At 42.9% G+C, this 24,576-nt stretch overlaps 1 long non-coding RNA gene across 1 annotated transcript; it reads right to left on the reverse strand.

The window, feature by feature from the left end:
• Positions 1-1,225: 1,225 nt before the first annotated feature.
• On the reverse strand, positions 1,226-8,345 carry LOC123600666. The gene is made up of 3 exons (XR_006713729.1): positions 8,307-8,345; positions 3,410-3,471; positions 1,226-1,463 (listed from the first exon to the last, which is right to left on the reverse strand). It is a non-coding gene; the product is annotated as an uncharacterized LOC123600666 (long non-coding RNA).
• Between the last annotated feature and the right edge of the window lie 16,231 nt (positions 8,346-24,576).

Consider the following 24,576-nt stretch of genomic DNA (forward strand, 5'->3'; position numbering starts at 1 on the left):
TCTGATTTCCAGAGTCACTGCGTTATAACCTTCACCACGTCCAGATCTCAACAAAAGTTAAAAACCTACAAGTAGGAAAGTATGGCCTATTCTCAGGGAAGGGGAAGAAATTGACAGAAGCTGTCCCCAAGGAAGGCTAGGTGCTTGATGTTGGCATCCTGGAATTTAGGATAATTATTAAAAGAAAACTTTGTTGCTTACCATCAGGGTACTATGGGAAACCCTATGCTTTCTTTTGGTTTTACATTATGTTATGAGTACTGTAAATATTTTGCCCTTTGCTTAGTGGAAATTACCATTAGGGGAAAAATGACCAGTTTGTAACTTGAGGAAAATAAACTTGGGAAAATTTTACCCTTGGATCTGTCTTTGAAAACATAGACACTTCTACTGTTCTGTTAATTTTTTTTTTTAATGTTCACATACATGAGTAATATCAGATAGCATTTTGTACTTTTAGAGTAACCACTCACTAAAGACTTGTATTTGGATTTAACACATTCATTATTCTTGTTTGAAATATAGCTTATTTGGTATGACAAAAAGATAATGTATTTTATACCATAGTAATTCCCCATTCTAGGTTGCTCAGACTTGGTACATTCCTTTTTTCTAGCCCTTCACATGCTACTGGTGTGGCCAATAGCATCAGGGCTATTCCTTTCTCCTTTCCTTGTTGAGTGACATGAGACATAGAACCTCTGTGTAACCTGAGTGGGTTTGGTCAGAAATCTGAGATCATCTTGAAAGTGAGGAAAGGTTTTTTCCCACAGAGACTGGGGCGTGGAGAAATCATTTGGCAGCGAACAGAAGTTTACATTGGTCATGGAATTGGCTGTCAGCATGTGAAATCGAAAGCCAGAATTCCAGGTTACACCCAGACCAGGTCTAAGTAGTTAACAACAACAACAACCAAAAACCACAAAAAACCCTAATTTGTGTCCTGAGAGATCCAGTTGAACATCTGTGTGCTACACGTCCACCAGTGAGTGAACTAGCTACCCTCCACCAAGTGATCCCAAGTCTCTGTTTTTTTGTCCAAAGCAGTGGCAGTAGAGTTGTACATTTGAGAATGTAAAGTCTTCATTCGCACACCTGTCAGAGCCCTGGCTTGGAACTCAATGTAGGAGATGCAGAGGAGGCAGGAATAATTATTTTCCTAGCTTCCTTCTAGGAGAGGAGTTTGCTGGTGAGAAAGACTATCAGGATCTGAATGGCACTTGTGATGGGGCAGAGGAAGGTTCTGTTGGCCAAGCTGGTTGTCCTTGGAGTCAGGCGTGGGGTTGTCCTGGTTGTGGAGATATGTCTTGTCATTGGGCTTGGCCTTGGGGTTGTCCTGGTTGTGGAGATGTGTCCTGTCATTGGGTTTGGGCTTGGGGTTGTTCTGGTTGTAGAGATGTGTCCTGTCATTGGGTTTGGGCTTGGGGTTGTCCTGGTTGTGGATATCTGGGAGCTGGTCGTCTCTGGAAACAAACAAACAATAGCATCACAATCTCTTTGTTGGGGGGAGGTGGTGGTGGGCAGTAGGGAAAGGAGGCTAATCTGATGGAACACTGGAGCAAATTTCAGTAGACCCTTCTCAGTTACCAAGTATTTGTAGAGGATGAGTTAAAAACTAGGGGGTACAGAATGTCAAGGAACAAAATGCAAGTAAGAAAGATTCTCTACCCTTAAGGTCTACACAATCCTAAATGGGAAGGAATTTATACAACTACTGAATTTGTTGTTGGGTGGGTAGTCTGTCCTCCTATGTCTTTATGTCCTTAATGTTATATTAGATCAACCAGTGCAAATATCATCCAGAATGGCATGATTTTCTTTTTTTCCTACTAATTTCAAAGGTTGCATGTAAAGCTTGTAAGAATAGATAATCATTCAGACCTGAGGATGGCTACCCCTGCCCTAAAGCAAGTGCAAAGAGGCCCTGTACAAACCCCTGAATCTCTTTCTGTGGTTTCAGAGGCACTGGTCATTCTCAGATGTGGGGGTCTGACCATCCATGGGTTCTCTGAGGTTGCCTTGCAGAGAAGCAGAGAGAACCAGGCCCTGGGGGTAGTCTGATCCTGGAAAACCTGGAGTATTATAATGATGCCTCCAGGGGTCTATGGATCAAAGAGGACTATATAGAAGAATAAGAAGGGAGAAATCCTGTGATTTGCTCCGGCCCAAGCACTGTCCCCAGCGGGAGGGTGTCTTCCAGTTAGGAGGCCTTGTCTTATCTCATTTAGTGTTTCTCCAGGGCAAATGTTTCTCTAGTATCCCACTGAGCCACAAAGTCTGAACACAACTACTTGAAGGAATCCTGATTAGAAACACACATTTTTTCTTTCTTTCTTAGCATTTACATGAGTGTTCATCTTGAAAATACCCTTCAGGAAGAAAATAATACCCTGGTCTTTCCACAGAGGGGAAGCACCAAAGGAAGCCATGAAGGCATTCATGTAATAGTTTCCTTAGGCAGAATCACTTTAAAATCTATTGCTGAAAACAGATATCCCTTGTGACCACATTTGCAATGTACAGTCAGCAGGAAAATGAGCATCATACTGCATGTTGGGGGGCTCCCAAGGAAGACTTGTTATCTGGACTTTGAGAAAGACTAATGTTTATTGTTCTTGGTTGAGCTTTGCATTTTAAAACTTCATTCGTAGTAAAATGTTGTCTTTCTAGTTTTGATGTAAGTCTAAGAAAAGTGGAAAAAAGTATAAGATGTGGACTATGAGTCCTAGTTTTGCCATTTGCTTTCTGTGTGGCTTTGGGCAAGTTACCTATCTTTCTTGGACCTCAGTGTCTCGAATTTGTTTTAGCTCCATAGAAAGAGGTAGGAGAGAAGGAAGAGGACAGAGAAGGGAGGAGAAGGACCAGGAGCTCCAGGATGGTTTGAAGTTGGAGACGACAGCCTGTGAAAGGTCAGTGTAAGTCTCTGGTGGTAGTGGTGGTGGCCAGAGGCCACTCTGAGAATGAAGGAAAGGATGAGTATTTCTACACTATGAACCCTTCTTTATGCAAATCTCCCCCTCTTCCCTTCAGCCCCTTGGTTAGAGTCTGCTATACATATGAAGACTTTGTGTGAGTGGGAATTCTTTGTGGAAATTAAAGAAAGAGCTGACTTTCATATCTATCTATGTAGTATTAGACATAATGGCTCCTGAGGAAGCAGTAGTCTGGAGCCACAGGTGACTGAGAGTTAAAGGCCCCTGGGAGTTGGCAGAAATGTTGGGAATGGCTTTTGTTTCCCAGAGGGCATCTGATAAGGGGTTGAGCCATCTTCTGTAGGTCTCAGGTGCTGGGGGACTCAACTGACATCTGGACAATCATGACCAGAAGACTTTCTAGAACACCCACAAAGTAATTTTCCAGGCTGACTGAATCACTGCCAGATGTGTAAATAGGCCACAGAGGAACTTACCTTTTCTTCTTAGTTGCAGAGAAGAAAATGTAGCCATGTTGTAGAAATTGATAGCAAAGGCTCTGTGGAGGGCAAATCAATAAGAAATCGTGGTGAGGACCTCAGCTCTGGAATTCACGAGTCCTGCTCCCATTTCTTCCTTCCCAGAGGATCCCAACCTTAGTGTTCTCTACAGCATAATCAGCAGATCGTTAAATGCTGATCTGGTCTATATTGTCTTGACTAAGATCCTCTGTGGTCTTGCTCCAGCCCAGTTCTTGTCCATCCCCCACCCCACCAATTTCAGCACCCTGAACTCCTCACAGGCTGGTATGTACCTCTGCTCTTTGTTTGAACCACTCTGAACCTCTACTCTTTGTCCAAGCCAGCCCTGCCTGTGATCTCCGTCCTGGTCCCATCTGCCCATATACTCAATAGTAACCTCTGTGAAGTCATTTCTCCCTATTGTCATTAACCCACACAGAGCTCCATTAGAGAGACATGTTCCTCAACTGCATTGCCTTGCTGTGAGCCTCTTCTGCCACAGGAGGGCCAGCTCCATGGGGACAGGTTCTGTTGTCAGCAATGCCTGACACATAGTAGGTGCTCAATGTTCATTAAATGATCTGTACAGCTTGGTATGTTGTTTTTTTTTTTAAGCTTATTTATTTATTTTGAGAGAGAGGGAGAGAGGGAGAATGCAAGCAGGGGAGGGGCAGAGAGAGAGAGAGAGAGGGACAGAGAGAATCCCAAGGAGGCTCCATGCTGACAGTGTGCAGCCCCACACAGGTCTCAAACCCACAAACTGTGACATCATGATCTGAGCCGAAACCAAGAGTTGGATGCTTAACTGACTGAGCCTCCCAGGTGCCCCCTTGGTATGCTTTTCTTATTATAGTGATTTCAGTATCAACCCATTCTCTCGTTCATACATTCAACAGTTAATGAGTGTGCACCACATGCCGATCACTGTGCTTGGTGCTGAGGGGACAGTGGTGGATGCGACACACGTGGTTCTAATCCTTGTAGCACTTACAGTCTCTTCAGGGAGGCAGACTTTAAACAAAACAATCAGGTGCTCCTGGGTGGCTCAGTCGGTTTAGTATCTGACTTTGGCTCAGGTCATGATCTCACAGTCCACGGGTTTGAGCCTCCCATCAGGCTCTTTGCTGACAACTCAGAACCAGGAGCTGCTTCGGATTCTGTGTCTCCCTCTCCCTGCTCCTCCCCAACTCGCACTCTCTTTCTCTCAAAAATAAACATTTAAAAAATTTTTTACAAAGTAAAACAATCAGTGGACGAGTTAAGTAATGGATCCCAGGTGTGCTATGTGTTGTGAAGAAGCAGTGAAAGTTCTGAGGGTGAAAAGCAGGGAGCTGGAACTTGACCTGGGGGTTTAGGGAATGCTTTCTGGAGGAAGTGATGTTCACCCTCTGCAATGATTTCTACAGAGGCCCTTGTGTCCCCGGAACTCATTGTGGAGCCCCAGAGGCAGGGGCCTCTTCACATCTCCTTGTGCCCCACCCAGCGCGGTGGAGCTTCCTGCTGTCTGTACCCCCATTATATGTGCCGGTCCCTCCCCTTGTCAGCCGCATGGGCCAAGGAGGGGTCTGGAGACTGTACTGTCTGTGGGGATGTGCTGTTTCTGTGGTAGGTGGTCACCGTTGGGTCTTTCATCTGTTGTTGCATGGAATGTAGAGGCTTTAATGACGTGACGTGTAAGCAGAGTCATTGCCCTGATTAGCTTTGGTAATCTAGGAGACTGCTGTCATCAGGAGGCTGGGATATAGTAGCTCCCTTGCATTTCCACTCTCAGAAGTCACCGTGGGCAAAACGACTTCTCCAGAGCCAGTCATGTCCCATCAGGCCCCAGGCATGGCAGGAGAAGGCAGGATGGCTCAACAGCATCATCACCATCAGTGTCTGTAGAGACTTGGTGGCTATTGACCGGGGACATGGCTTCATGGTGAGACCCGCCCTTTTGGTACAGAGTGGCAGTCTGAAAGTGTGAGGGCCTCTCAACGTGGGCTCCTAAAGTAACCTGGGTAACATCTCTAGCTGAGAGGAAGGTCGTTTTGTTAAAGTGGCATGTGAGCGCCGTCTGGCTTTGCCTCGGAATCTGAGTGTGTCCATTTGGTGTGACACTAGGAAGCCAGTGTTATTACATGATCATCACACTTGCCATTTTCAAAACGAATCTGTTTTAAAAAATGATCCTCTGGAATTTGATGCAAACATGTGCCCAGTGGCAAGATTCTTTGCTTGACCAAACTTTAGTCAGGCTCCAGAACCTTCTCCCAGGCCTATCTGTGCACTTCCTTGTAAAATCTGGTTTCAGCAAGAACACTTCTAAGTCAGTTGAGCAATTACCTCTCACCCTTCACCCCTAACACCTGGTTCTTCCTCCTCTACCACCCCAGATAATATCTGCTCACCTTGGCCTGCCTTCTGCAAGAATCCTGTTAGGTCAGTTTAGCCAGAATCCCCCTTACAGGCCTTGTTGTTTCTTCTTAATGACCCCCCCCAACCCCCCCATCCTGATTCTTGGCTGTAAATTCCCACTTGCCCACATGGTATTCAGAATTGAGCCTTATTCTATCTTAGGTTCTTCTGTTGCGACAGTCCTGAATAAATTCGGTTTTCATTTGTTTGTTAGCTTGGTTTGCTTTAACCACTGTCTAGCTCTGGATTTCTTCAAAACCAGATCTTTCTGTCTATGTTGAGCCTGCCCTGGGGGGAGGGGGGTGCGTGTGTGTGCGCATGAACTGTAGGTAAAATGTTGGACAGAATGGTGAAGCAGAAAAAGAGCACAGCTACTAAATTCTCCACTTCGTGTCTCGGGTGCATTTTGAGCCATCTCAGGTCAGTGTAAAACTGCATAAACCCCATCTGCAAAAAGCCCATAAAAGCCCAAAGCAAATCACACGGTGACAGGTTCTTACTGTAGCTCGATTGTGGTTATGTTTTCGGAGTTAGGAGATACCCAGTTTGCTGTGAAGAGCTTGTCATTCAAGTTCTCCAGGTGATACAGGGCGCTGCTGTTGCAAAGCTCGTCTGCTTTTTCCCAGAGGCCTAGTGAGGTGTTGTTCTCATCCACTGCTCGCAGGACCACAGAGCTGATATTGGCATTTACAGGAACCCATACTACAAGGGAATGACAAGGAAACAATCAGCCGCCATCTGTGGCATGTGACAGGGGGATGAAGGTCATGAAATCAAAATTTAGTGTGCAAAAAGAAAGTTACAAATAGGATGTGCATATAATACAATCCCATTTTAAAGGAAGTTGATGAAAAAAGTCTGGAAGGAAATATAAGATATTAACTATGGTGCGGGAGTGCAAGCTGGTGCAGCCACTCTGGACAACAGTATGGAGGTTCCTCAAAAAACTAAAAATAGAACTACCCTATGAGCCAGCAATTGCACTACTAGCCATTTATCCAAGGGATACAAGTGTGCTGTTCTGAAAGGACACATGCACCCCCATGTTTATAGCAGCAGTATCGACACTAGCCAAAGTATGGTAAGAGCACAAATGTCCATCGATGGATGAATGGATAAAGAAGATGTGGTATGTATATATATATATATATATATATATATATATACAATGGAGTATTACTCAGCAATCAAAAAGAATGAAATCTTGCCATTTGCAACTACGTGGATGGAACTGGAGGGTATTATGCTAAGTGAAATTAGAGAAAGACAAAAATCATATGACTTCACTCATATGAGTACTTTAAGACACAGAACAGATGAACACAAGGGAAGGGAAAAAAATAATATAAAAACAGGGAGGGGGACAAAACAGAAGAGACTCATAAATATGGAGAACAAACTGAGGGTTACTGGAGGGATTGTGGGTGGGGGGATGGGCTAAATGGGTAAGGGGCATTAAGAAATCTACTCCTGAAATCATTGTTGCACTACATGCTAACTAATTTGGATGTAAATTAAAAAAATAAAATAAAGTAAAAGATATTAAGTATGATTTCTTGGTAGTGGGATTATAGATTATTTTTATTTTCTTCCTAGTGCATTTTTGTGTTTTCCAAATTTTTTATAGTAAAAGGTAAAAGAAGACCAGTACTCTGGCCCTGGTTTTGCTGTATAATAGGGGTGAGCTCGTGGATGGCTCTTAATCTGTGGAGCCAGGTTCCTATCAGCCAGTTGAAGGGGATAGCCTCTTCTCCCCTTCTGTCAGGGTGAGTGGAGAGTGGGGAGAGATGTGGTTGATGCATGAGAAAGGGTCAAGTGGGCCCCCTGGGAAGTCGGTCATGAAATAAGGGCCTGTTAGTGACAAGTCAAAGCAGAGCCCATTTCCTGGTCCTTTTGGTCTCTATTGTCAAGTGTGAGGGAAGGGATGGGGTCTCTGAGCCCCAGTACCTATCACATAATCCTAGGGTTTCTTGACCTTCCCCAATCAGGTGAGTCTTCCGTGTTGATCTAGCCTGGGGTGCACTCACAGGCTAGATTCCAGCATCCTGATGGGTAGTGGAGAGGGAATTTCAAGAGAATGTTTCAGTCTGTCCATTTTCTCCCTCAGAAGATCCCTTCTGAGGGGTGCCTGGGTGGCTCAGTTGGTTAAGTGCCCGACTCTTGATTTTAGCTCAGGTCATGATCTTGCGGTTTGTGAGATCGAGCCCTGAGTCAGGCTCTGTGCTGCAGCAGATTTTCTCTCTCTGCAGATTCTCTCTCTCCCTCTCTCTGCCCCTCCCCAGCTAGCTCTCTCTCTCAAAATAAATATATTAACATTAAAAAAATAATAATAAGATCCCTTCTGAAAGAATTTCTCAATGCCAAAGGGCTGTTCTCCAGGTCCCTGTCAGCCACTCACATTCATTCAAAGACTTCGTACAAAGCATAGAATATCAAGCCTGTAGCACAATAGGGTCAGACAATCCTAGATGAGAACTGTAGCTCTTACATTTAGGAAGAGCAAGCCATTTCGTCTCTCAGCCTCGGTTTCCTTGTTCATCACTCACTCCACAAATATTTCTTGAATGCCCACTTTGCCCCAGGGCTGGTCCTAGGTCTGGGGATAATGATATTATCCCTTGTTACATGGAGATCATGATACCTTATCTTACAAGGTTCCTGGGAGTAGCACAGAGAATAGTGTTAAGACTTTAACACGTGATGGGTGTTGGATGAATGGCCATTGTTATTTATTTATTTATTTAAGCACAAAACATTTCTCTTTGTTTTTGCCAGTCACGGGGGCGGGGGGGGGGGGGGTGGTGTGCTGAGCCAAACCCCACAGGCCCCGACTTGCCCGGCAAGAACCTGGCTGCTGTTGTAGACATACGCAGGGTGGAGGGCTCTGCGATGCAGATTTCACCAAGTCTGTCAGTTCTCCTGGGGGCATGCTCTTGCCTGTGCTCTTGCTTCTGCTTGCTCTCTCTCTCTCTCTCTCTCTCTCTCTCTCTCTCTCTCGGGCTTCCTGCCTCCTTTCTTCCCTCCCAGGCATCTGTCATCTGGGTTTCTGGCCTCCACCTTCTCTCTTTAGACCGTAGCCAGATCAGATTCCACACACACTTCCTTCTGGATACAGTACTCTCCAAAACCGTCCAAGTGCCCTTCTTTCTAGAGGATCTAAACATTTCTGCTTTTATATTTTCACTTCTCTTGATTATAGGACCCAGCACATGGCTTTCATGGTCCTCCTAGCCTGGCTCACTGTGTTTTCTGCCCTCCTGCCCTCAGGGCAGCCGGCCTTCTTCTGGCTCCGCAGATGCACCAGGCCGTCACCTGCCCTGGCCTTTGTTCGTGTCTGACCACCTATCTGGGATTCTGGCTTCTCATCACATATTCCATCCCCGCTTACCCTCCAGGACCCTGCCTATGTCCCACCTCCTGGCCAGTTCAGCCCTCTTTCCCTCTCTGTCCTGAAACATTTATGTTTATATTTATGGAATTGAGTCCTTAACTACATCCTGGTTTGTACTATATACTTTGGTTTCATCCATGTCAGTATCTGGCCCATCCAGTGCTGGGCACCTGGAAGGTACCAGATAACTACTCACTGATTGATTTAAAAAGTTGTGCACCCAAGGTGGTACAGTGCCCTTAAAGATGAAGGGTCAGGAAAAAGGCAAGCAAGTTACATCCCTCTTGCCCACTGAAGGGAAAAATGGAGGCTGATGCTTACACCGCAAAATCTTAATATTGTCACTGCATCACAGGTTTCTTTCCCTGATACCAAGACAAACCTAGGAAACCTCTCCTAAGATAACACCTAGGCTGCCATTGTGCCACGGGACATGCCATGTGGTCTATATATGACCTGCCAATGTTGACACAAACCCTGAAATTAAAAAAATATTCAAAATGAAAATAAGGAGAAGCTGTTGGCCTTTGTGGGTATGTACCCAGTCTCGCCAAAGGTCCCGCATCCCAGAGGAGTCCTGCAATGACACCCTTACAAGGAGATCACAGAGCTTGTTGTGTAATCCTAGGTGTGGAGTCTGACACTTCACGTCTCCGTGAGCATAGGATTTTGACTCCCAACTTAAATCATTCACATAGTGATTCAGTTTATCATAGAACTTTTAGCACATTTCTGTTTTGAGCCGAAGTCAGATGAAACTTGGAGAAGTGCCCGGCACATAGTAGGTGTTCGGTGAACCGGAGCTCCTCTCCTCCTTCCTCACCCCGCTGCTCTACCCAGCACCTAGGTAAATGCCTGATTTCCCTCTCACACAGTGTATTCCCCTTCGAAGGGTCTCATGGATCCTCTCCTGACTGTTCTTTCTCCTACTTCCTACTTTCAGAAGGCCCCCATGCTACATGTCTCTCCCCCAACATCTTCACAAGATAGATTTCTTTTTCTTTGATTTCAGCAGCAGAATCCCTCACCTTGTGATATGTTATCTTAAGTCCGGGGTCTGTGATTTCTTTTGTAGCTGTTTCTCTGACCTGCCCCAGGTCCTTCTCTGTAGATAAGGTCATACATATGCCTTCCTGTCCTCATCTTGAATTATAAGATTATCTGCCCTGGCTTGGTAGGATAGGACCCACTGTCTGAAGGAGTGGGATACAGTGACCTGAGTCACAACGGAGTCCCTTAGTGACAATCCCGATGGAAAAAAAAAAAAAAGGTAAAAGGACAAGACAGGATGAGCATGGGAAGGCAGACCATGGTCGTTCTCCTGCCGAAGTCTGGACTCTGTAGTTCCTGGGTGTAATATCCACCCTGGTGCTCCCTGAAAAATTGGGGTCGAGTTCTAGGATAGTAGGATGACACAGTAATGAGACAGCAGTCCCCGAAGCTGGACAGCCTGGCTGAATGGAGCTGGACAGATCTCAGCTGTTAACTTGGGTTCAGATATTAACAGTGCTCCTTCCTGTGACCTTGGGTAAAAACTTTAACTCTCCTGTGCCACAGTTCTCATCTGGGAAGACAATAGCATTTACCCTTGGAACAGCACCCAGCACATAATGAGTGGTCTCAGTGCTCAGTACCGTTAAGTGAGAGGCATATGGTGCAGTGGTTAGGGGCCGGGTGTCTCAAGCTAGGCAGCTCGGGTTTCTATCCCAGTGCCACCATCTAAGTAGCTCTGTGACCTGAGCAAGTGACTATCACCTCTGCCTCTGTTTTCTCATCTGTGAAATGGGAATGACTGTGGTATGTATCTGCCTCACAGGTTATTGTGAGGAATAAATGCATGAATACCTGTAAACCACCATATTAAATGTTGTTATTATGAACGTAATTAGAAAGCACCTGCCTTGACTTATAAGGTTTGGCTGATCCAAAATGGGATATTTGGAGAATGTTCCTCGGCACCTCGAAGAGAAGCATCAGATTGGGAAGGAAAGACCAAGATTCAGGAGCCAGACAGTTCTGCCACTTACTTGCTGCAGTGGAACCCTGAGCCATCACCTCACTTCTCTCGGCTTCAGGCTGCTTGTGAACCAGGTGGGAGAGTAACACTTCCCCTGCCTAGCTTGCTCGAGTTTCCTCCCACAGACTGAAGGTGAACAGCGCCTCCTGGCATGCAACATGCCATCGTCCACAGGGGCATTGTTCTCTCAAATGGATGTGAACAGACTACAGACTGATGCAGATACTACCCCTGAAAATAATAAAAATGCCCATTTTCTTTAAGTCGGAGAATTTGCCTCAGATGAGCTTTTGCTGGGGCTCAGTTAACCTGGGTGTCAGGACGTCATGGCCCCCTGGCTCAGGTTTGCGCAGAGAACAGGCAGAAACAGCCCCACCCAGCTAACTCTATCACATGTTCTCTTTCTTTCTGTTTCTGCCCCCACTTCCCATTTGGGTCAAAGACACATGTTTTATGTGATTGAGCGCAGGAATGGAGGGGTGTGCTCTGAAGTTCTGATGAACTCCCTATAGAAGGCAAAGGACGACAGAGAGAACGGCTTCTCACCTGTGTAGTTTCTGTTGCTGTCATAGACATCTGAATTGACCATGATGCCTGGGCCAGTGGTGGTGACCTCACTGAAGAACATGCATTTGTCAATTTCACCTGCAGAGCTGGCAGAAGAACACAGCAGTCTGAAGCATAGAAACAGCCCGAGTGGCAGCAGTGTGGAGCCAAGGACTGCCATGGTCTTGACTGGTTTGGAGACGGCTGGGCCAGGTACTAGGAAATACCTGCGACTCACCTCTTTTTATGCTCCGGGGTTGGAGCTTCTGCGTGAGGTCATAAATGCAAATCTCCTTCCCACTCCTCCCTAAAATGAACTGGTGTCTGGAATTCGGCCCAGAATCTCACCACGAATGAATCTCCTGCTATTCGTCAGCATGACCCTTTACCAATTCCAGTTTTGCTCAAGAAGGGGAAGGTACTGATCATGGTTCTGTCCTGCACCTCATTCATCTCGGTGTCTGCTATTTGATGCTAGCTGTGGAGAATAGGCTGAGTGCTGGCAAAGTGAAATCCAGAGTGGAGTGATCATCACATACCTGACCCATTTAGAAGCTCCACTCTTCGGGCGCCCGGGTGGCTCAGTCGGGGAAGTGTCTGACTTTGGCTCAGGTCATGATCCCCCAGTTCGTGGGTTCAAGCCCAGCGTCGGGCTCTATGCTGACAGCTCAGAGCCTGGAGCCTGCTTTGGACTCTGTGTCTCCTTCTCTCTCTGCTCCTCCCCCACTCACGCTCTGTCTCTCTCTCTCTCAAAAATAAATAAACATTAAAAAAAATTAAATAGAAGCTCCACTCTTTTCCCTATAGGGAATCCAGGTGTAAAAGCTCTCTTTTCTTGGAATATTACATATCCTTTTCTAGCTTTCCTTTATCGAACATGTCTCCAATCCCCATCCATTTTGTGACTAGCATAGAATTAGGAAGACCATGCTTTTGGATTTATATTTATTTTCTGGAAAGAAACAGCTTTGGTCCACCTTGCTCCTGACATGTTCCTCCATAGCACCATAGCACAAGGGAAATACTAAAAAATCAGAAAATATGTTTTCTTATATCTCTCCTCTGATTTTTATGATTTATTTTCTGAAAGAGTACTATGTGAGTAGAAATGAAACCAAAAAATGTAGAATTGAATCAAGGTGATATTTATAAATGTTTCTTTGAGAGAAGCACTTACAGAATGGTAGAGCAAGGACCTCTGAAAAATCTGCTCCTCCAGCAAAGCAATGAGAACACCAGCAAAAATGGTCAAAATCAATTTTTTCAGAACTCTAGAAATTTACCAAAGGCTTGCAAAAATCTGAGGAGCATTTGTTTAAGAAAAATGGCAGAATCTCATTAAGCACAGTGAGCCCTGTGGCATTTTAGCTTGCCTTATTCCCACCCCTCTCTCCACACCTCTGCAATAGCCTTAGAAACCAACAGCTTTGGGACACCTCGGTGGCTCAGTCAGTTGAGTTTCCAACTTCAGCTCAGGTCATGATCTCACAGTTCATGAGTTCAATCCCTAGGTCAGGCTCTGTGCTGACAGCTCAGAGTCTGGAGTCTGCTTCGGATTCTGTGTCTCCCTCTCTCTCTGCCCATCCTGTACTCATGCTCTGTCTCTGTCTCTCTCTAAGATAAGTAAACATTAAAAAAAAAAAAAAAAAAACCAACAGCTTTGCCATTATGGGAGCCATGAAAACCAGCAAACTAGCAGCCAGTGGAAGAGGGCAGAATGGGTTTGGAGTGCTCCAAAAGTCTCATTTCCAGAGAATTGTCACTATGTGACCTATCTGGAAATTGCCTGTAAATCAGAAATCTCAGGTTTCATTAGCTGACCACCAGGTGAACTGAGCAGACTTCAGTGGCCACACATGATAAAGAAAACAGATGGGGCACCTGGGTGGCTTAGTCAGTTGAGGGTTTGACTCTTGATTTTGGCTCAGGTCATGGTCCCAGGATCATGGGCTCTGCAGGGCTGAGCTCTGCTCTGCTGATTGTGGAGCTTACTTGGGATTTTCTCTCTCTCCCTCTGCCCCTCTCCCCCACTTGCTTGCTCACTCTCTCTAAAATAAAAAATAATAATAAAAAGAAGATAGACCTCACAGAATTAATTTGTAAAAGTCGCTAAACAGACAAAAGTAGCAGTAGCAACAAACAATAATACCAACAGAAACTACAACAAACCCTGGGAGTGAGGGGTATCACATATCCAGAATGACCACATTATATTTTTTAAATGTCCAGTTTTCAACAAAAGATTACAAGACCTACAAAGGAACAAGAAAGTCTGGTCGGTGCACAGGAAAAAAAAAAAACTGTCCTTAAGGAAGCCTATATATTAGACTTAGTAGACAAGATGTTATCTCAAGTATTATAAATACGTTCAAAAAGTAAAAGAAACCATGTCTAGAGAGTGAAAGGAAAGTATGAGAATAATGTCTCATCAAATAAAGAATATTATTAAAGACATAAAAATGATTTAAAAGAAAACAAATAGAAATTCTGCCATGGAAAAGTATGCCTGAAATGAAAATTTCAGTAGAAGCACTTAACAATAGATTTTAACTAGAAAGAGAAAGTATCTTTTAACTTGAAGATACTCAATAAAAATACTGGAAAATTTAACCAAATAAATGTGAGACTTGTATACTGAAAACTATAACACAGGACCCAGAATAGCCAAAATGATCTTGGAAAAACAACAATAACAACAAAGTTGGACTTAAACTGCCTACAATTTCAAAACTTAGTATTTAAGCTATAGTTATCAAGATAATGTGATAATGGGATAAGGATAGACATATATAAACCAATGGAAAAGAATTGAGAGTCCAGAAATAAACCCATACACTTATAATCAACTGATTTTTGATAAGGGTGCCAAGACAATCTGATGGGGGAAAGAATAGTCTTTTCAACAAATGGAATAACTGGATATCGACATGCAAAAAAATGAAACTGAACCCATAACTCATACTATATAAAAAATTAGCTTAAAGTGGGTAAAAAATCTAAATGTAAGTGTTTATACAACCTGCCCCCCCCCCTCCAAAAACACGTATAACATTTCATGGCCTTGGATTAGGCAACACTTTAATAGATATAATGCCTAAAGCATAAGCAACCAAAGAAAAAATAGGTAAATTGGACTTCATCAAAACTAAAAGCTTTCATTCTACAAAGAACACTATCAAGAAAGTGCAAGGATAATCCAAATAATGGGAGAAAATGTTGCAAACCATCTATCTGGTAAGGGCCTAGTATCCAGAGTATATAAAGAACACTTACAACTCAACAATAAAAAGACAAGTATCCCAACTTAAAAATGGGCAATGAGTACTTTCTCCAAAGAATATACACAAAAGTGAAAGAGTATGTTAAAAGATGCTCAGCATCATTAGTTATTAGGAAAATGCAAATAAAACCGCAAAGAGATACCACTTCACGGACAGCGGGATGGCTAAATGACATAACGAGTGTCCGCAAGGATATGGAAAATCTGTAACCCTTCTGCATTGCTGATGGGAATGTAGTCAATTTGGAAAAACAGTTTGGCAATTCTTCAAAAAAATTAAACAGAGAGTTACTATTACATGACCCAGCAACTCCACTCATAGTTATGTACTCAAGAGAATTCAGAACATATGTCCACACAAAAACTTGGACATGAGTGTTCATAGGAGTGTTATTCCTAAAGCCAAAAGGTGGGAAACAACCCAAGTGCCCATTTACTCTTGAATAGATGCAAGAATAAGGTATATACAACAATAAAATTTTACTCAACTACAAAAGGGAATGAAGTACTGATAGATGCTACAACATGGATGAGCGTTGAAAACATTATGCTAAGTGAAAGAAGCCAGACACAAAAGACCACATATTGTATGATAGCACTTATATGAAATATCCAGGATAGGCAAACTGATAGAGACCAAGTATTTTCCAGGGACAGGGTGGGGGTGGATGGTGGGAGGGGTGGTAGGGAGGAACAGGGAGAATGAGAAGTGACTGCTAATTGGTTTGGGGGTTCTTTTTGGGGTGATGGAAGTACTCTGGAATTAGTTATGATAGTTTCATCATTGTGTGAATATACTAAAATCCACTGAAATGAATTTTATGGTATGTGATTTAGATTTCAGTGAAAATATTTATTTATATAATATTATGTGTAAGCAAGTTAGGGGTAGTAGAAAGAATGAAGCAGAACTTTAGTATTAGATACTGTTTAGGAACCTGGCTTTGGGAGAGTTTTAATCTATCTTAACTTCAATTTCCATTTCTGAAAATTGGGGCATTAATACAAATCTTACATATTTTAATGTATGTTAAATGAGAAATATATGTAAACTGTTTTGGGGGATGGATGGAGTGGGTCTGGTACACAGTAGGTGTATAACACATGTTGATTTGTTCTCTCCCTTCTTTCCGCTCTTTCTTTCTTCCTTCCAGCTTTCCGTCCTTCCTTCCTTCCTGCCTGTCTGCCTACCTGCCTGCCAGATTAAGGTAGTGGGTCAGGAGAAAAGAAAATATAGGAGTTTTGCTGTTGATATGGAGACAGTAGTCTATATCTCCCTGTGAATTGAGGGCAGACAATTGGGGCAGAGCGGGGAAACTGACAAGCAGAATTGTTCCATTCATTTAGTACATTGTGGAGCTCAGCCCAAGAGAGAGCCTGTATGAAGTCATCAACACTGCCTTTAAGGAGGAGGGAGCTGTTGGCTACAGCGACAGCTGTTGACAAAACAAAATTGATCTTTGATTCCTCCAGAAGGGACTTGAGTTTTCTTGAGGATAGACCACAAGAAAACTTGTTGAAAAAAAAATACATGTATTTGGACTTCCCACTATTCCTTCACCCCTTTCTCTGTAATTTTGGATTCTAGTTCCTGGAAATTCATACTTTTTAAAAAGCTCCATAGATGATTCTAGAACAGTTCTTTTTATCTTGAATGTGCATTCAGATCACACGGAGCATCTTGCTAACATGCAGTTTCTGATTCAGTAGGTCTGGTGAGGGGCCTGGGACTCCTCATTTATAACAGGCTCCCAGGTAATGCCAAGACGTTGCTGATCCCTGGAGTTCACCTTACATAGCCAGGGTTTAGAAGCTGATGTAAGTAAACCAGGTTGGAACTGAATGTCAGACTAGTTGTTAAGGTCAGAAAAGCTGTGTTCTGTGACTGTACTGGGTACCCCAAAGTTTGTAGTTGGCCTAGAGCTTATATGCTGATACTTCATGCTATAGAATGTGGTAGGCACTTCCATACCTCACTGGTCTCTTTAGAAAGGAGAGCTTTCAGGGAGCCGAGAGAAGCTAGTCTTCCTAAGGTTAGAGTCTAAAGAGAGCTTCCCTAAAATTCCCCAGGAGCAACTGCACTGGTGAATGCAGGGATCATCAGCCTGAGGCACCTTGGCTGGTTTTGATCTAGTCTCCTGGGTGTGTCAGAGGTGGGAGGGATGCAGCATTCCCACCAAGGAGAATAGAGCAGAGACTTTAGAGTCACAGAGGCCTCCGTTTGAATCCTGCCCCTCACGTTGTAACCTTGGGCTCTACTGACCTGTTCTGAAAGTCAATTCTTTAAGTCCTTTTATGGAGTTAATAAAACAAACCTTGCAGGATCACATCAAGGTGTAAGAGAGAATGCAGGTAACATGCCTGCCATAGTCTGCCTTTGGTACATGGTGGTTCTTAGCTACCCATGGAAGGGCAGGGTGATATTTGAGAGGAAGGGCCACCAGGGAGAGAGAGGGGCCTGGAGAATGTTTATAATACTCTCATTTGTTTACCAACAATGGATGCTTCCGTCAGCACGTTGACTTAGGGTAATTGGGTTGTACCTTATGGCTTTTTGGATCAGGGTAGTGGGTGTTGTGCTTTTGAGGATCCCATGGTGTGGTTCCTTATGCCTTAGAGGGTAATCTAGTGGTCAGCTGTTTAGAAGATACAACTCATCCTTCTCATTCCCCGAGGCTTACAAATTCTTAGAGAGAGAACACACTATTGTATATGATATTAAGAATTTTCAAGCTGATCAAGCCCTAAGAGACCATTTTAATCAAACTTCCTCATTTATGTCTGAGAAAACTGTACACAGAAAGATTAAACTTGCCTAAGGCTATAGCCATACTTAGTGGCAGTGTCAGGGTTAGGACCACGTTGCCTACCTCCTTCCATCTAGCCAGGTGCTTTCTCCACTGTATAGATTTACCACCCTGTTAATACATGCCTGTTCCTACTTAGCCTTTGAGATTCAGATGGGCCAAAGTCAAGGTCTGGTACCTTTTAGTTTTAATATTTAATACATCATTATAATTCAATATACTATATGATTTAAAAATTTTAATTTAATATTTTATTTTAATATGTGTGTATACTTTGTGGTGTATTTGGGTCTCTTACTAGTCTATTTGCATTTTATAGAACTTGGAGAGAAATGTATTATTGCAATAATTATTATCTTTGCTTAGTATCTTTTGTTGGTCACAACTTTGGCTTCATATAAGCCTAAATTGTGTGTCGGGAGCATAGTTGGTTTGGCACAGTGCTTTACCCACATTGCCTCATTTGCATCTTTGGTCAGTGGACTAGGGTTGCTGGGCATTGAGTAAACTGCTCAAGATCATACAGCTTTAGGGGAAAATAACTCCTGCCTTACAGTCAATTGTGGTCAGACTCCAGGCTGCCAGCAGTTTGTCTTTGTGGAATAAGAGGAATGAGAACAAAATGATGAGATTTTGAAAGAGAATGTAAAAATTTATTTAACTTAAGGGCTTGCCTTTTATTTGAGCATTACAGCTTTTTGATATTTTCTTATAAAAATGTCTTTCCGGTTGTGAAATTATGGTCATTGTAGCTTGTAGGTAGGAGAGCCTCCTCTTTCATCTTTTCTTCTTCTTTTTTTTTAATGTCCTTATTTGGCAAAATGAACAATTGGCATCTTTTCTAGGTCCCCGAAGTCCAGAGTCTGGAGACTGGGGATCTATGATGATTTACTTTGTATAGTAACATCTAGAAATACCTTGTGTTATTGTGGCAAGAAGCAGGGATTGTTGGCATTTAAGTAGGAGCTGGAAAGTTGTTTCAGGAAGTGTTCAAAGACCACCTTCTCAATAAGTGGGAGATTGAATTCTTTTTTTCCCCCCTGTTCCCTATATTAGGTTTCCAGAACTTAATCACAGTTGAAAGTTTATGCCCTTTGACGCCATCTTCCTTTAACTTTGAGACCCTGGAAAGCACCATTCTAATCTGTGCTACTATTAATTTAATTTTTATTTTTAGGTTCCACATATAAGTGACGTCATGCAGTATTTTTTTTTCTGTGGGTGGCTTATTTCATTTAGCATTACGTCCTCCAGTTTTATTCATGTCACAGATGGTAGGATTTCCTTCTTTTGTAAAGCCTGAATAGTATTTCAGTGTGTGTGTGTGTGTGTGTGTGTGTGTGTGTGTGTAATTCATATACTCATATATATGTATATATTTCACAATTTCTTTATCCGTTCATCTGTCAACAGACACTTCTGTTGTTTCCATGTCTTGGTGACCATGAATAATGAACATGGGAGTGCAAATATCTCCTAGAGAAAGTGATTTTATTTCCTGTGGATATATACCCAGAAGTGGGACTGCTAGATCATATGGTAGCTGTATTTTTAATGTTTTTTTCCTCCATATTGTTTCCCATAATGGTTATGTCAGTTTACCATTAACTTTTAAATGTTGCCAGGACTAGTATCCAAAATCTATAAAGAGCTCACCAAACTCCACACCCGAAAAACAAATAATCCATTGAAGAAATGGGCAGAAAACATGAATAGACACTTCTCTAAAGAAGACATCCGGATGGCCAACAGGCACATGAAAAGATGCTCAACGTCGCTCCTTATTAGGGAAATACAAATCAAAACCACACTCAGATATCACCTCACGCCAGTCAGAGTGGCCAAAATGAACAAATCAGGAGACTATAGATGCTGGAGAGGATGTGGAGAAACGGGAACCCTCTTGCACTGTTGGTGGGAATGCAAACTGGTGCAGCCACTCTGGAAAACAGTGTGGAGGTTCCTCAGAAAATTAAAAATAGACCTACCCTATGACCCAGCAATAGCACTGCTAGGAATTTACCCAAGGGATACAGGAGTACTGATGCATAGGGGCACTTGTACCCCAATGTTTATAGCAGCACTCTCAACAATAGCCAAATTGTGGAAAGAGCCTAAATGTCCATCCACTGATGAATGGATAAAGAAATTGTGGTTTATATACACAATGGAGTACTACATGGCAATGAGAAAGAACGAAATATGGCCCTTTGTAGCAACGTGGATGGAACTGGAGAGTGTGATGCTAAGTGAAATAAGCCATACAGAGAAAGACAGATACCATATGTTTTCACTCTTATGTGGATCCTGAGAAACTTAACAGAAACCCATGGGGGAGGGGAAGGAAAAAAAAAAAAAAAAGAGGTTAGAGTGGGAGAGAGCCAAAGCATAAGAGACTCTTAAAAACTGAGAATAAACTGAGGGTTGATGGGGGGTGGGAGGGAGGGGAGGGTGGGTGATGGGTATTGAGGAGGGCACCTTTTAGGATGAGCACTGGGTGTTGTATGGAAACCAATTTGACAATAAATTTCATATATTGAAAAAAATAAAAAAAATAAAAATAAATGTTGCCAGGAGGTATTTTCTTTTTCCTTTCTTGAATTGAAGTGTAATTAACATGCAATGTTATATTAGTTTCAGGTATACAATATGATGATTCAGCAATTGTGTACATTACTGAGTGCTCACAGGGAAGTTGAACCTTTTAAGCTCCTATTTCTAACATTAACATATGTAGTCACCCCAAAATCAGAAGTTGGTTTCATTCATTTTTAGGCAGAAAAAGAAGCATTGGGGGCACTTGGTGTCTGGTCGAAGAGTGGGTTGGTGGGTGAGGAGGTGAAATAAGACAAGAAGAGAAGTTAGGGCTCAGTGCTTCCAAATCCCCAAACAGAAGAGGAAGTAGAAAAGGGATCCCCAGCAGAGGGAGGAAGCAGGTTTGGATGCCCCCTTTCTCTGGCCAGCCAGCGGGAGTTCCTGCCTGGAAAGACAAGGCTGTCTGTGCGCCTGGGAGGAAGTGCACTGCAGGGTGCCCAGGTCAGTTACCCCTGGAGAGAAATGGCTTTCCTTAGTTCTTCTGTGCTACACTTTGGCGCATCTTTGGAGGGCACAGCATTTTACCAAGAAATTCAAATGTGTTGTTGTGACTGCGTAACTGGACAGTTCAATAGTGAAAATATACCGGACAGTTTCATAAGTGGGCCATGAACCCAACTCTCAAGGATGGGGGGGTGGGCCAGTGTGGAGATCTGACAGAATGTGGTAGAGGCAGCTCTCCAGAGGCAAAGTCAAGGAAACATGCTACTCACGGGAATCCCCTTACATCCAGTTCTTTACAAGTGTGTTGATTTTCTCATATCCTACTTTGTTCCTGTAGGATTTAAGGTAACTTACAGAAATACAAGGTTTAATAAGTAAGGAATAAAAGATATAGGGAAAATAAGGGTAGAAAGAACACGATAATAAGAGGAAGGTGGGGTTCGTTATTTCAGAAATGTTTGCTGGACGTCTCTACAGATGTGGTCCTGTTGTTGGCATGGAGAGAAGACAAGCCTCTGCCTCTGTGGAGTTGCTGATGTGCTGATGTAGCACACAGCAAGGCTACTGACACGCAGCCCTGAATCCAGCCCATAACTTTCCCTTTTCAACATCATTCCATTAGTTGAGTCACGGGAGCATCCTTTAATACATTTAATTCCCTTAGATGCTACTGACTTCTGCCATTAATCATGAACTGTGATTTCTTTTTTTCTTCTGGTATTGATTTGATACTATGTATTAGCATTTAAATATCATAACTGTATACTATAGCATCTTATTTTTTTTAAAAACAAAGCAAATGGCTCTCCTGATAACAGACTCTATTTCCAGCCTTGTGTACAAATGCAATTTTGTCACTTAAGTAATTTGTTAATATATTAATTTCAGAGTTCTCTGTAGCTGTTTCCTGAAACTTTGAGAAGCACTATCTTAAGAAATTAAAGTCTTGGGGCACCTGGGTGGCTCGGTTGGTTGAGTGTCTGACTCTTGGTTTCGGCTCAGGTCATGGTGCTCGGTTGGTTGAGTGTCTGACTCTTGGTTTCGGCTCAGGTCATGGTCTCGTGGTTCATTGGTTGGAGCCCCACCTGTAGCACAGAGTCTGATGGGATCCTCTCTCCTTCTCACTCTCTGTCCCTCCCCCCTCACTCTCCCTGTCTCTCTCTCAAAATAAACTTAAAAAAAAAGAAATTAAAGTCTTGTTCAATGAACATCTTTTTTTTTTTTTAACGTTTTTTTATTTTTGAGAGACAGAGGGAGACAGAGCACAAGCAGGGGAGGGTCAGAAAGAGAGAGGAAGACACAAAATCCAAAGCATGCTCCAGGCTCCAAGCTGCCAGCAAAGAGCCTGAAGTGGGGCTTGAACGCACGAACTGTGAGATCATGACCTAAACCCATGAACCGTGAGATGATGACCTGAGTCAAAGTCAGATGCTCAATCAACTGAGCCACCCAGGCGCCCCAATGAGCATCTTTCAATTGAGAATTATCACTTCAATGATTTTTAAAATAATATGGGTAAAGGTTATTTTTAAGTGATCATTGAAATTGAAACATAAAATCTAAAAATTCTAATGACACTTGTGGATCCTGAGAATACAATAGATGCCATTTGGAGATGTACTGATTTATTTAAATTATTTATAATGTATTGATTATTAATGATTAATATATCATATTTTAAGAACGGATATAAATATCACTATTTTATTTTTTGGCATCAACACAATTACGTAAGAGGTGATGCATATTACCTTTTCTATGAGTACATTTTTGGATCCTCACAATATATATTCTCAAACCAGAGATTATAATCTAGTTGGTGCACAGTAGGGCCAGACATCTGCATTTCAAAAGCTCTGTAGTTCTTGTCAGGTGGCCCGGGTTGAGAACTGCTCTGCTAGATGTTGTGGAGAAAACAAATCAGACATCAGGCTCTCAAGAGCCTGGTGACAAGTGGGAGCAGAGAAAGAAGTGACTATTTTTGAGCCCTCTTAAGCAGAACTTTGTGATAGAGTTGCTTTCTAGCTGTTGTATTTAATTCTCACCACAATCCTGAGCAGGGAAACCTTACTTTCATTTTACAGCAACTAAGACCTGGCAGTTGACCAGAAGCTGATACGTAAAGGAGCTAAGATATAAAAATATTTGTTTGGGACTATGAGCAGGGATTTGAACCCAGGCCTTTTTTTTTTTTTTTTTTTTTTTTTTTTTTTTTGGCTGTGGATTCCCTCCAGTGTATGACATCTACTATGAAAGATTCTATAAGCAGAAAGGGATTTGGTTCAGGTATAACAGGAACATTACCTTGATCTTCTGAAATTGGTGCTTGGTGCTTTTATTTTGTAAGTAATTCCCAGGAACTCTAATATTTATTAACTAGGATTATTAAGGGTGCTGTTTCATTGTAGGTAGAAATAAACTTTCTCGCTGTTTTACTCTGAGGGAATAAGTATTATCATTTAAAAAAATTTTTTTAAGTTTGTTTTTAAATTTATTTTGAGACAGAGAGAGAGAGGAAGGGAGACAATGAGCAAGGGAGGGGCAGAGAGAGAGAGGGGGACAAAGGACTTGAAGCAAGCTCTGTGCTGACAGCAGAGAGCCCGACGTGGAGCTTGAACTTACAAACCATGGGATCATGACCAGAGCCAAAGTCCACCGCTTAACCAACTGAGCCACCCAGGTGCCTCTGTACTATCATTTTTATTTGCTTACTCTAGAGCAGTATTTCTCAACTGGGGGTGATTTTGCTGCCCAGGGGCATTTGGTCGTGTCTGGAGGCATTTTTGGTTGTCACAGCTGGTGGTGGTGGGATTGCTCCTGACATCTAGTAAGTAGAAGCTAGAAGTGATATAACACATCCTGTAGTGCACCAGACAGCCCCCACCACAAGGAGATATCCAGCCCCAAATGTCAATAGTGCTGAGGTTGTGAAACCTTGCTTTAGAGGAACGGAAATTACCGGATATGTGGAGTATTAATGGTTTTAATAATAACAAGTAAATGCTATTTATTAAACATCCATGGTGTTCTGAAACCTTTGATTTATGTTCTTGGTATCACTTCCAAAGGAACATTAAAAATGATTTCTAACCTCAGGAAGCTTCCACACCTATGGAAAACCGAGAGAGATCTGGGAATTTGAGCTTCTATCAAAAGGGAAAAATCACAGTCCATACAAGGAGAAGGGGATACGCACAGCAGCAGGGAAGATGGCCCCTTCTGCATGGGTGGGTAAGAGCAGGTTATCTCAAGTCGGGAAGAAAAGGTCTGTGTCGTGTACCTACTTCTCCATTGGCTATCCATGTGACCTTGAACCAATGTATTGAACTGCTCTATTCTCTGGTTTGTAAAATGGGGATAATGGTAGTACTTATTCATAAGGTTTTTGGGGAGCTTTTAATGAGATGATATGTGTAAGGTGCAATGTCTGGCGTAGAGAGAGCACTCATTAAATTCTTATTTTTCTTGTTACTTATTAGAGAGATTCCACTGAGGTGGTGCCTGGGAGCTGCTCATACCTCCTCCAGAGGGGAATTCCAAGGATCGCAGGCTTCACCCCATCCTTGAGCAATGAAAGGTGAGTCAGGGCTCCAGGACATGGCCTGTCCAGCTGGTAATGAGCCGTCTGTCACAGCTGAGTGGCGATGGAGCTGGGCTTGGTTGGCT

This window comes from Leopardus geoffroyi, chromosome D1 (assembly GCF_018350155.1).
Source record: "Leopardus geoffroyi isolate Oge1 chromosome D1, O.geoffroyi_Oge1_pat1.0, whole genome shotgun sequence".
Lineage (NCBI taxonomy): Eukaryota > Metazoa > Chordata > Mammalia > Carnivora > Felidae > Leopardus > Leopardus geoffroyi.